Source organism: Lagopus muta, chromosome 3, assembly GCF_023343835.1.
Source record: "Lagopus muta isolate bLagMut1 chromosome 3, bLagMut1 primary, whole genome shotgun sequence".
Taxonomy (NCBI): domain Eukaryota; kingdom Metazoa; phylum Chordata; class Aves; order Galliformes; family Phasianidae; genus Lagopus; species Lagopus muta.
In genome coordinates this window covers 78,471,140-78,485,607 of record NC_064435.1, presented here as the reverse complement: position 1 = coordinate 78,485,607, position 14,468 = coordinate 78,471,140, and the positions used below count along the sequence as shown (strand labels likewise).

Below are 14,468 nucleotides of genomic sequence, written 5' to 3'. Positions count from 1 at the left end.
GCCCTATTTGCCATAAGTTTCAATCCCTACTGCTCCACCTTCTCACAGATGTCACTTTGGTTTGTGAGGGTTACTGGAAAATGTTACCTACAAGGTATTCTCTAGGTGTTCAGAATGCAGTTCTTACTCCAGAAAGTATTGCGTTTTGTTGTCGAGTTGCTTTGTAAAAGTGATTCACCATCTTATCAGGAACTGCTGCTGAGAATAAAAAAGTCCTCAGGCTTCCTTCATCTTTGGTTAGCTCAGACTGTAGGCAATGCCTGAATCTTTTCTAAGTTACCATCTTCCCTTTCAAAATCTCACTGACACTCATTCGTCACCGGCTTGCAGAGACACTCAGGCTTAAAATACAGTCTTCTGCTTCTAAAACCTCACAATTTTCTGAAGATTTTACAAGAATGATATTGTACACGAAGTTTCCTTTATGTAAACTAAAGAGAGCTAAACCCGTGTACAATGGCCAATTAACACACAGAACTTCCCAAATGGGAGAAAAATCAAATCAATCAATTGATGCATGCTTATGGCTGCCTGTGTGAGAGATATGAAGGAGATGAAGGGATGCTGAAAGGCTTTTGCTATAATACTGTCCATTTTCCGTGCAGACTTTGTGTTACTGGTTCATTCTGATATAAGAAAAATAAGGGATTCTCCTGCTCAGTTGATTCACTGAACTACAGTGAAAAGAAAAAGAAAATTCGGGAGAATTTTCTACAGGAAAAGAATTTGGACAGAACTTTTATACTGACTTCACAAGAACCGTGGCTGTGTCAAGGGCAATATGCTTTATGGGAGTTCATAGGTGAAGTGAATGGTTTCTTTATATTCATGCACTTTCCTCTACTCACACCAGTGTTGGTCAAATAAATAGGGTGAAACCTTCCCGATAATGGAACACAGAAAGGAAAACTTACATCATTATTCTTACTGCAACAGCTTAGAAATTGGCTTTAATATATACTCTCACGGGGTGATAATGGGAGACTACAGAGAACTAGAAAGCTTGATAAAAATCTTGTCAACATTGAAATATTTGATTTATATGACTCTTCCCATAACAATTATATGATTTTTAAATTAAACCACATTTTCTGACCAAGTAGACTGCAATCTTTTTTAATCTTCTTCTGTATCATTTTTCACCAAAGTGTCTATCTTTGTAATGTGTCGATCATTAGAATAATGCATATTTGATGAAAACTTGCAATAAATAACATTTCGGACACTGTTTCCAGTCACTGATTGATGTGCATAATACATTGTCTGCAGTATTTAACTGACATGTCTCAATTTTTTCAGTATCTGATGGGCACATACAGTATAGTAATGGAGAATTTAGATGACCTATTTTCAGTTACTCTTGCAGAAATAAAAGATTCATTAAGTTATAATTCTATACAAGGAAAAACAGCGTAATTCACCTGCAAAGTCAAGCTCACTAATTTTCAGATATGCCTGGAGACCAGCACACGCAGTATATTAAACAAGAATCTGGTCATTTTTCTACTATCTTATGTTTTTAAAAAGATTGCAGTTTATGGGTGCACACAAGAGAAACTGAGAACAGCATCACTTCAATTGCAGTGGTAGATGCATGATCACACATGACGACTTTGAGATTTGTTGGTCACCAGGATGTTTGTCCCTATCCTGGAAATGTCAGATGCCTCATCAGCAGAAATGACTTCGTTTTTCTCTAAGGAGTGGCAGTGAATATTTTAACTTCTACTGTATCACTGAGATAACTCCAGTCATGTTTTCTTCTGGGTTAGTATGAGTGTGTCTCTGACTGTAGCCAGTGAATCAAATGGCCTCAGATGTCACCCCACATCAGCTTCAAGTTACAAACACCATAGTCAGTAAGAGATCACTTTTTGCTAGTATTGACAAAACTTTGACTCTCTATGAATTCATGCTAATGATTTATTTTGAAAAGTGGCTGGTACCTGAGCGAAATTTCCTCCTCTCTTTAGAGCACAAGTAAAGAAAGAAGTTGCAAAGCTCCACCCTATTTTGCAGAAGAAAGTTGTGAAGATGGGAAAAGGAAGAACTGTGGAGAAGAATGTATATATTTTATGAATATACATGTTTTTGTATGACAGAGTTTTACCACTTGTACCCTCCTTCCAGTTCAGTTCACTTGAAAATGATGAGTATCTTCTTTTTAAATACAAAAGCTCTTTAATTCAGGCTGTTCTAAACGGGGCAAAAGCAATTTAGATCAATCTGCATTGTTTATCCTTTCAATTACTACCTAGAGCAGCTATTGTACCCAGGTGCTACACCATATTTTTCCAAGAACCTCACTTTGAACAAAACATAAAATGCAAGGTGCATATTGTGATCCCCCCTGCCCCACCAGTCTAACATTCTATACCCAATCATTTTTATATGGGTCTTTTGGTGCAAGTAAATCAGTACTAATGAACTTCTGAGAACATGTGCTAAGTGACTCAGTTGAGCACTGAACATATCAACCCTTTTTTTTTTTGCTATATGTTCTCTCACACAACAAGATAAAGAGTGCCTAGGTTAAAAGCATGACTAAGTTACATCTGTTTTGTTATATCCATAACTGGCTTTTGTAGCACAAAGACTTAATGAACATGATTTTTTTTTTTTTTCTGGATCTTGTATATTAAAAAGATAGTGCTTCTAGATGTTATGTTATCTTTCCAACTTCCAAATAAAAAGTATCACTCTTTAAAAAAAATTTTAATCCCTTAAAAGCTCCATCTATCCAGGCACTCCTCAAATACAAATCAGAACTCTTCAGTAATAGAACAGAGGAAAGCTGGGGGACAGGAATGCTTTGCAGGAAAGTGGGAAAGAAAAAAAAAGATATTTTCTTATTAGAAGGAAGTTTTCAATTTTGGTGTAAAAACAATGAAAAAACAAAATGAAAACAAACACACCATAGCCTCTGAACTTCTTGTTAGAAGTGCTCTGAGAAGACTCGCACTTGATGTTATAGCTGAAGAGCTATAGAAAATGCAAGTCACTCCTGCACAGTGGATGCAGGCTCCGAGGCTAAGTAGGCTTATTAAGTGATCTTGCTGGTAAGATTATTTCTGCTTTTTCAAATATATGCAAAACATAGGGGGCAAGAATAAAAGTTAATGCCCACCATGAGACTGGAGCTAGGGATCAATATATTGGCAAGACCCTACAGATCTACTCAATGCAGAATACAACAGATAATGTGTCTAAGACTCTCCCATAAAAGTAATCTTAAGAAGTCAGGTGTCCAGCTGGGAACTCTTCATGTCACTATAATGGTGTAGTAACAACATTCTCCTAAGCCTTTCTGTCCCTAAATGAATTTTACTAGGTCACTGATTGATGACTGTCAGGAAAGATTTCAATTTCTTGCCATTTAGTCTATTAAATTTTGGTGTACACACATGCAAAGTCCCCAAAACTGGGACACAGAAATAGAGTCTTTGATGTTTGTTCCTTTATGGAATATCTCACAAAAGTTATTGTAATTGTTATATCTTCAGTGAGTATAACAGTCTAAACTGCTAAATAGCTGGAGGGGAGACTACTACAAGAAAAGACTAATTTGGAACGAATTCAGTCTCTGCCCCCAGTAGCAAAGGTCTTAAAGTAAACCATAAGATGCATGTTTGGCCATAATGAAACATCACACCTCAGGCCATTATGAGCCAGAAAAGCCTCAAAAGAGATTATAGTACTCTAGGGTGTGCCTACAGAGCATAGATTTGTTAACTCTGTTACGATAACCATTACTTGGAAGAATTTTATTTCCAGGGGGGAGAAACTTTATAGAAAATGGCAGAAGGACAGATGTGCATATACTTCCATGAAGAAAAATCAAGATACCCAAGACTTACTGACTAATGAACACAATGACTGAGCATCATCCATGTAAATGCTGTGCAGACAGGAAAAGCTTAAGTTTCTCTTTACTGGTTACTGCACCTTTCTCACTACATTACCTAACTAAATAAACAAACAACAAACCAAATCAAAATAAAATCCCAATCTCTTATTTCACAAATTCCTCAGTTAAGAAGTGAGCACCCATGCAAGATGAGTTTCTTGAACCCATCAGAAAACCAGGGGTAAATAAATATTCATTCCAAGTCATTCATCAAGTACCTCATCATTCAAATATGAAGGGAAGGAAAAAAGACCTCAGGGATGATCACTTTTGAGAAAACATCTTTCTCAGTGCCACTGAAGAAGCATTCCCCCTACTCTGCAAAACTACGCTGCTGCTGTATGGTGCTCAGGTTAGAGCACCATGAATTGAACCCCAAAACCCTCACAGAGAACTTATTCCATGAAATAATGGATTTTCTTCATAGCAACAGAAGTTCACTACTTTTTTGCTTTAACTTTTTGCACCAAATGGCAAGATTTTCTAGCCTAGATAGGCAGAGCTAGCCAAATGAGACAAATGACAAAAGGAAGGAGCAGGGGAGACTGGCAATGGAAAGGGTGGTTTCCTACCAAAATTCAGATCTCCTTCTTAATTAAATGGCCTGTGGTTTTCTGCAGTCCAAGTAAGCGTTTTGATTACCTTGCTGTTGGTGTACCTGGGGGCAAGAGCGAGGAGTAGAAGATGCAGTGAGGTAGCATTTTGTAAATCCTGAAAGAGCTTCCAAGGTTAGAGACATAACTTCCAGCATTAGACTGCAGCTCAATTCTCTATTTGTTGTTTTATCTCACTGCAACTAAGGCTTAAGGAAAGAAAGCAGATGTTTTCACTTCAGAGCAAAAGGAAATTTAGAAATAATTGGGCTATTGACATCACTGTTCATTAAGATAATTTTCTTTTGGAAAAGTTAGAATCTGTTTGTACATCTTCAGATTGTGTAACACATTCCAGAGATATGTGAAAAGTATTTACTCAGGATAAAAATATGTAGCTGTTTGATAAAGCCATTTATAATAGTAGAGTTTTGGTTAGAATTATGCAAACTACTGCAAATAATGGCAAATGCTTTAGAGCAAATTTAAGCGTGTATTAGAAATGGAGCAGTGCTTGCTTCAATTTTGAAAAGAGAGACAACAAAGGAGCGGATGGAGTGCAACCATCAGAAGTATAGTAAAAACACCTCCCATACAGAAATGTTTAACCATAAAGAAGCTCTTGCATTACATTTAATGCATGCATATCAGCCATGGATCTGTTCCAAGCATGAAGCATCAAAACAAAGCGTAGGCAAGCATCCAAACAATCCTCATTTTCTGAGATGTGCACCTCAGAACAGATGATGTATCGAAGTGGTTTTTGGCCTAGATCTATACCAGTTCTGCTACTTTAGAGTAAGAATCAGATAAGACAGTAGATAGGTATACATGTAACGTAAAAATCCTATTAGAGAATTGAAGATAGCAAAAAAAAAGTTGGCAAAAAAAATTGTTTTAGACTTGTCTAATAACGTAATATCTTTTTTAGCAGAGAATGCCAAACCTATTTCTGAGAGTACTTGAGTCATCACACATTTATCATAGTTCTGTTTTTCTTCTAATGCATCTTTCTCAGTTTCCCCTTTTTCTTCCCTACTCCTTGTAGATGGAAATGAGCTACAAATCCCTAACACAGCTTTGTAGGCAGGAACTTTCAATTCATGGCTTGCGTACAGCTTTATACTCTCAACTTTTCCTTGTATAACAACGAACTACAGAAGTAGGTAGTACCTTTGCTTCACCCTCAAAGTACTTCCTATCCCGCTGTTCCATACAGGAGTGAATTTATGTATTTAAAGAAGCAAATGAACAGAGAAGGAGGAAATACAAGGCTAAACACGACAGCTCTTCTTGGTAATTTTGCCATTATCAAACAGTCCAAACTTCCTCTCTGCATCAGTTCTCCACTGCATCTCCATCTGCACATAACATCTGATAAATGCAAGAAACCAGAAGGCATTGCCTTCTTTGATAAAAATCTGGTCTTCTTCCATGAGACAGAAGCGTACAGCTACACAAGTACTCAGCAGAAAAATACTTGGAAGTAGACAAAGTACTTTGCATATCAAAATTTCTTCTGAGAAGCACAAAAAAAAGTATGTAAAATACTATTTTGATAATATATTTCTCAGGTCAGAGTGCAAGGGAAAAATGTATGTAGAATAGACTACCGTCTTCTGAATTTTGTGCAGAAGCATATCTAAGTGTTTATGTGAGTGTGTGTATACAAATCAGCATATATCTATCATTGACATGCTAGCCTCTGCTGGCACTTCCAGGGGCTCTGGGAAGAGAAGTCTTCTAAAGCACACCAGGTCCTGCTCAGTGTCAGCATTGAATAAACCTGTCTGCCTGCAATTCAGTGGCAGCAGGCGCTCCCTAATGAGCCCTCTCCTCCCTTCATTTGCAATTAACTCCATGCTACTACTTTGGCAAGAGATTTGAAATTAAAAGCATTTTCACAAAAAAGTTTTTACTTCTTGGGCCATGAAGATGCAAAACGGGGGGAAGAACAGCATTAATTTCCAGTTCAGTCAATGTATCATAAAGCTAATTACGCTGGAATTTTTTCCTTAATTTGCATTGCCACATTAGTTTTTCCCTGCCTTTTTAGTAGGATTCTTCTATGCTTGGTAGTAAATACAAATATTTGCCCAATAGGGCTGGTCTTTGTTTTCCTTAATCTCCATTCAGGTGGGGAACAGAGAGCTTCCTATGACCCATCTACATCTTGCAGGCTGTTTCAGGAGGTATTAAAAATAGCATGAAGCATCAAACCTTATTACACTTTAGCGCAACAAACATATAACCAATATTTAAATAGAAGGAATAAATAGAATGAAAGAATTGTGTGCCTCACACTGAACTTTTTTCTGACATCTGTATTTCCTGGTGCTTTGAGAGCTTCATGATAAAAGAACATTTTATTTAGCATTTTCAGTTTCATACCAGATACTTCAATACCAGGCTTGGTGAAACTTGCATCATGCATTTTCCTCTAGAGAAGCACAAACCTCACACTGGGGATACCAATTATCCCTTCACAACATTTCTGCCATGTTGTCAGTTTCCATACCAGAAACATCTGCAAAGCAGAACTAATATTCCCCCTATGGGTGGATCTTAGTTTCTATATTGATCCAGTGCATTAAGAGCTTTCCGGCAGCCCCTGGGGCAAATGGTTGTAAGAATCCATTGGAAACTGTACTCAAAATCTTTCACCCCAGTTCAGGTTCCCCCCCTTCTGCTGGTCTGGAAAATGCTTTTAGGTATTTTGACTTAGAGTCATTCATACTGGAAAATATATCTTAGAGATCTAGTCCAATCATCAACCTATCACCACCATGCTCACTAACCATGTCCCTCAGTGCCACATCTATAAATTTCTTGAATACCTGCAGGGATGGAGATTCTACCAACTCCCTGGCAACAGCCTGTTCCAATATCTCAGCACTGTTTCTGGAAAGAAATTATTCCTAATACCCAACTGAACATTCCCTGGAAGCAATTTAAGTCCATTACCTCTAGTCCTATTGCTGCTACCTGGGAGAAGAAGCCGACCTTCACCTCACTACAACCTCCTTTCAGGACACTGTAGAGAACAATAAGGTCACCCCTGAGCCTCCTCTTCTCCAGAATGAAGAACCCCAGTTCCCTCAGCCACTTCCTATACGACTTGTGCTCCAGACACCTCATCAGCTCTGCTGGCCTTCTTCGGGCACACTCCAGGGCAACTTCAGACAAAAATTAAGTTTTGACTAAACCTGCAGCTGAAAACTCAGTCGATATTTATCTTTTGTACACTCTGCCAATGGCACATTTGCATGTTCCACAGTAGCAGTGCTACGTGAGCTTACTGTACCTTTGCTATCTCTAGCCAATACAGAAGTCTCTTGGAAAGATTAATGGGGATCCATTCTTCAGCACTGTCATTTCAGCACCTTTTATAAAGGTCATTTGCACTTAGAAATGAGACAGTTAGAAAACAGTTAAGCATCTCTGTCAGAATGACTTTTAGGTCACAGGATGCAGAAGGCTTCAGCCCCGGTATGCATTACTCCCATAAAAAAAACCTAGTAATTTACTGATAACCAAAATTGGTATAATAATTCATGCATGCAAATTAAATAGAAAACAGAAGTATTTCAGCAGGATAACATCCATTATTACAACACTGTATATGCCTAGGACAAAGCTGACAAGTTTCACGGGCATTTTCACCACAGTCATGGTGAAAATATTACATTTTATGGTTAGTCACAGATTAATGAGAAAATACTTTTAAGTGCAGTTTTAATATTTAGAAATTAGCAGAGATTTAACGGTCCTTATTTAGTGGAGTTAAGCAGAAGAAGAAAGCCCTTGAACAACTACAACATCAGCTTGTGATCTATGCCTCATTAATTCCTTTCAAACAGCCAGAAAGTGGGTGAAGAAAAGAGAATTCAGCAACAAGTGCTTTACATGAGGATTGATTTTTGTTTGTTTTTAATGCAGAACGCAAACAGAATTTATGGAACCATAACTCCAATACTTTGAATTGTCCTAGCCCAAGCCCTGCCACCCAAAATGAAACACAAAGATATGATATAACGTGCATAGAAGGCAGACAAATACCAATTAGTTGCAATAACAACATTTTCTGTCTTTGGAAGATCATGTTGGTGTCATTCATAAGAAAATACAGAAAACTCTCCAGGTGAAATTTATTTTTTGCCTCCATCAACACTGCAGTGTCTTTTACAATTATAAACTTGACAGTGCAGGAGCTGCCCTTCAGCTGAAAGAGTTACACCAATCACAGCTTCAGGGTTTCTTTATTATATTGTTAGGAGGTGAAGTGAAAATCACATCTTCTTTCCAGAGAGGAAACAAAATAGCCTCTACATAGTGAAACATAAAAGTCTCTACCTCAAAGATCACAGAATTTATGAAAATAGCTACCTACATTACCTACATGACTACATTAACTTGCCATCAAATCAGTGATTCTCTGCAAAACTGCTACCTGTAGGATTTCCAGAAATTTGGCAGAACTTTCATAGAATCATTGAAGCTGGAAAAGATCACTGAGATCATATAGTTCAACCATCAAGCCATCATCACCATGATTACTAAACTATGTCACTCAGTGCTATGTTTGGAGATACAGAAATCACATCCTTTTTGCTCCTTCTACAGCTGTAAAATCACAAAGAACAGGTGTTTGCAAGCCCTACATTTGCAAAAGAATACCACTGTGATCTTAGAAAACTGACACCCAAAAAATGAGCTAATAACTTGCGACCTTCAGCAGATGTATGTATCAAAACAACCTCTGCAGGTCTGGATAAATGAAGGTAGGACGAAATTCAGATCATTCAGATCTGTGTCTTGTTCTGTCCAACCACTACACACTGTGTTAGAATTTAAGTGTCTATCTTAATGCTGTTTCTTTTCATTCACAATCAAAGTGGTGCTTGATGGCATCAGAACTCTTTCATTGTTAGAAAGATGTTGATTCACTTAGGGAAAGGAACTTATATCTGGAATAGGCATCCAACAAGGAAAGATTTCTGAGAGAAGGGACCCCTAGGGTCTCCTTGGGAACCTTTCTGGTTCCTCTGGTTCCTCCCAGGTGGACTTTTACAGCAAAGCCATGGAGACAAAGCAAAGCTTGATGTGCTTATCTAGTTCCAAGCAGAGGACTGAACCTAAACCTCCCACAAACATATGGACTGCTTTAGCAACATGACCTTACTTTTTTAAAACATAGGAATTTTTACAGAAACAAGCACAGCATTTAAATCATTTCAATAACCATCTGAATTGCAGGACAATGTCTACAGAGGGTCTTATATTCTAACATTACAAAAGATTAACATGATTGATACACTAACAGATAATTTAGCACATGTGCTCCTAAGCGTCCATCATCCATTTTACAAGCTTCAATACCTGCTCACAGGAGCTAGCCTTACTGTAACAATTTAAAATTATAATCAAGTACTTCTGCGTATGTGTTGCCACTGCATTATGCAAGTGATTAACATGAAGACTTACAGACTTGAATATGGTGGTATGTACCCTTCTTAAGGTGCTTTCATCTGCCTAAGCATTCCGGATAAGATGAAGTCTAACAGGACAAATTATAATTAAGCACATTTGTCTTTTTTTTGCAATTATACTTACATTATTAAGTTAGATTAAAACACGGGTCAACAGATTCTTATCACAGACATCACTGGCTTAAAGTACAGCCAGGTCAGTTCCCTGCTGCTCTACTTTTCCCCCACCATTGATTTTTTTCTTTTCCCCAGAGAAGAGAGAAATATTAAAATACAGTACTTGAACAGAGATCTTAGTCTGAGTGAGCACAGGAAGGCACTTGAAGGAGGGAAGCAAAAGAAAGATAAGATGAAAATAAGGACAAGAGACTTGTAATGAGGACCAAGCAAGGCCATGAGGATTTTTGTTTTATACTGATTTTAAACACCCCATAACCAGCTGCTCCAGTTCTGAAATGATCTTCTTACCAGCACTACCACTAAATCAAATAATTCAAATGTTCGCACAAAAGGGTTGAAGATCCAAGACCATCAGCAGTCATAAATCCAGATACTCCAATGCACTGACAAAGAATATTTACCCCCCTGCACACAGTGTTTGTTCACTCTAGATAGGAACTCAACATCTGCTATATGAGAAAGCTTCATATCAGCCCTTGTATTTCAAGGCAAATGCTGTGGGTCAAACAGTAAGTGGTTAAAGTGCTGTAAATCCTCAGATGAGTCCACAATAATTTATATCCTCTCTTCACATAGAAGATGGTTTAGGAGGTACTAAGAGTAAAGGTCACAATTTCAAAATCTTCAATTAAAGGAAGTAAGCTACAAACCCCAACACTCCCTTCTCAATCTGAAGAATTAAACAGAGGTGCTGAAAATTGAATCTCAATTTTCAAGGGCTATATGGTAGGGTCTTTTGGAAGATTTAGCCCAATCATGAGACTCAAGCTGGGTGCTTTGAAGCAAGTCAAGTCACTAGTTATTTCAGACATTTTCTGCTGAGAGGCTGTAATCAGCAAGCCTGAAGCACAGACACCTGAGTCTGGTCAGATCCAATCATTGAATGAACTCACAGCTGGTTCTCGAGCAGCCCATTACTGTACTCAGGTCTCCCTATTACCAAAAACTCTACTACTCAAATGTCTGCTGCCCTCACTCTCCCATCAGTCCTGCAGTTGGATGTAACCATATCTGCAGTAAGGTATTTCCTCCCCTAGTCAATAAGCTTCAGACCCCAAAGTCTGCACCCACCCAAATGCCCCACCAGCTTTTTTTTTTTTTCTTTTTTTTTTTTCTGCTTGCTGCTCAATCTGAGGTGTTTGAAAGTACTACGCAGCCCTATAGGACAGTCCCACATCCTTTGGAAAAAGGCAGATGCTACTAACAAGCTCTTCGAGATGATCTGCAAACACCTTCGTAAAAACAGCATTTGGAGTTAGAAGTCTCCTGGAAATCTAAAAGTATGTTCCACATTGCATAAATATGGCATTAAAGGTAAATCCATCACAGTCTTATAGAAGAAAACAGATTACATCTAGATTAAGTAAAAAACAAAGAATTCCTACATGCCACTTAGACTACCAGCTTTTTCTCCAGTTCATACTCCTGAAGGACCAAACTGAACAGGTTATTGATCTCAACTTCAGCTAGCCCTACCAGGATGTAGCAGCTCACTGAGTTCATTCTACACTTCACTGAGGTCCAGAGTACTTCACTGGAACTGCAAAGGATTTTATGTGGAGCAGTTTAACGCAGTTATGTGCTACACATAAAGACATACCTCTGCCAGTCTTTCATTCCAATAGAAATACCAGCAGGTTTGGAAGATGAACCTCTAGAGAAAAAGGAGCATTCCAGGCTTTTCCCAGCTACATACTAAGACCTCTTTCAAACAACAGTATATTAGGGGGTCTTTCATCATCAGAGAACCACTGAAGCATGATATCTCTTGAAGCAACAGATACAATTAGCGATGCTTATCTCCTACATGGAGAAAATCACCCTTTCTGCCATCTCAAACTCCTCTTTGACAGAAGAAGATAACAATCACCTTAGCTGTTTTTACCTGCTGTGATGCTATAATGTGATGGAAAACACGAGAGTAGCAGGGTAGCACAATCCTAGGCTACAGCAAATGAGAACAAGCCTAAATACAGCAGCCATAGAAAAAAAGAAAAAAAAAAAGTGCTTACCTTTGAGAGACCTCAGGTACGCAGGAACCTCCAGCAAAATACCTTTGCTTCCACTGCCAACAATTAAATGAGGGATGGGAAGGATCCTGGCTATATCCATTCTGGTCACTCAGCTGCACCTGAGCTCCCTGTGTTGGCCCTGCCTTCTCACCAGGTGCTCAATCATTGGCTCAGGGTGTGACTTAGCATTTCAGCAACACCTGCCCTTTTCCTTCTTTACAAGGTCTTTCACATATACTTTTAGATAAAAGGTCATAATAATTGTTAAAAAACAACCTCTTCAGACTGCCATTCTATTGAGCACCAAAACAAACAGTTATGAAAAGAAGCAAAATCCATATACACTTGAGTCGGTTACTACAAGCATGACAAACTCAGGTTTGTTCACTGCTGTCCTTAAATACACAACTCCCTAAAACTCAGAACAGTTACAGTTGGTCTGCAGTCTTTCACATTCAGTCTTGCTTACAGTCTGCAGCATCAGAAATAACATGATAGAAGCAGGTGAGTGGGTTGATTGTGTTTATAAACAACTGACTTTGGCAGACAAGCGTTGATGGAATGTAAAGAAAATGTGAAGAAAAACCAACTTTCTGGAATTTATACAGTGACCACAAAATTTTGGCAGATGCTTTGTGTTGATATGAGCAACTCTACCTGTTTTGGGGATAGGAGGAAATGAACATGGTGTCCTCTTCGTGGGCAGAAAGTACAGCTTCACTGAGACATAGCACAAATATCTTATTCCTAGTGTTAACAGGCAAGACATGAAAGCTGTGTTGTGCTTTTTCAGAGGTCTTGTTGTTAACAGGTAAGACAATCCAAGTGTAACATTAGAGTCAAACAATACCAGTATTACAGGACTGAAATTAGGGGTTTGAGCTACTTTGGTAATACATTTATCCTTAGATCCTGATCATATAAATACTTAGGCTGGTACTTAGCTTTAAACACACACAAATTGTTGCTGCTTTTAGTGGAGCTATTCACGTGTTTAAAGGCCTGGAGCTTTACAGTGCTTGCTGCTCGTGTCTGGGATTAACTAAAATTTATAGCACCAGTAATTCTCAAGAAAGGCACAATCACTTGTCTGGTCTTATTTATACCAGCGTTTCCTGCAGGTGGAAGGAATTCCTTTAGAACAGAAATTACTTATAGTGAAAAGCCGAATGATTTTTTGCAATACTGCCATGGCCTACAACCAAAATAAGACTTAAACTGGAGAAAAAAAAAAAAAAAAAAAAAAAAAAAAAAAAAAAAAAATCAAGACCACGGACATAAAATTGGATTAAAGGAAAGAATATTGGTTTGGTTTCATTTCCGCTATTTCTTCCAACAATAACCTATTACAGCTAATCATTTAGAAGGATGGTTAGCATTCCGAAATGCCAACAGAAACAACGTTGCCTCTAAAAACAGAAGCATTCATTTCCAACCCAGTAAGAAAGACTTCATTGGTAAGATTACCTCAGGAGTTTTCTCTGTTACTGTGTTACCTAAATCTGCATTGATACTTCTGTCTGGGTTCATATGAGGTAAAAGCACACAGATTCATCTACGCTTTTTCACTTCACTCATCACATTCAAAACACAGAGGAAGTTCTTCCACTCAGGAGGTTTCTTTTGAAATTGAACAAAGGTTTTATTTTATTTTATTTTTGAAGCTGACTCCTCTAATTTTTGGGGAACATTTATCGGTGCAGTTCCCATTAACCAGGTTTTCTGCCATTTTCCTCCCACCTTCCAGAGGCTATTAATTTGCAGATGGACAAAGAAGAGCTGATTATGCAGCTATCTGTACTCCATCCCTGTGGCTAAAAGCAATGCCTTACTTCAGCCGTGTCCAAACTGAAACATGTAACTCAATATCCAACGTTGGTTGCCTGCTCAAACTTCGTAGCCTAAGTAAGATTGTGGAAACATGGATGCTGGGTTTCATGCCATGTCCTTCAGGGCTGACTGCAAGAATTGCTGAATCAACACAATTTTTGCCTATGCAAGGTCTATAGTATTCCTGTCTCCAAGAACAAAATGCATCCATTCATGTTGTGAAATGAAAAAGGGCAGTGGTTAGTACTTTTAGCCCAGCTACACCAAAAACAAACAAACAAACAAACAAAAAACAACAACAACAAAGAAAAAACAAACACAAATTACATTAAAACTTCTATAGATAATTCATTTTTCATCTTGTATTCTAGCAGAAATATATCAGAGAGGGTTGTCTTCTGCCCAGTGTATTTTCCAATAGCTTTAAAGATTCTATTAAAAATAAACTTGAGTTAAG

General features: G+C 38.1%; 1 protein-coding gene across 2 annotated transcripts in view; it reads right to left on the bottom strand.

The window, feature by feature from the left end:
- Window positions 1–14,468, bottom strand: part of CDH20 (cadherin 20) — a 308,871-nt gene that overhangs the window by 198,660 nt on the left and 95,743 nt on the right. Inside the window, exon 1 of one of the 2 annotated variants that reach the window (XM_048939691.1) lies at window positions 12,182–12,279. The exons of the other annotated variant lie outside the window; for it this stretch is intronic. The gene's annotated coding sequence lies outside the window, so the exon portion shown is untranslated. Of the gene's footprint in view, window positions 1–12,181; window positions 12,280–14,468 lie in introns of those variants that run through there. 2 annotated transcript variants of the gene reach the window in all.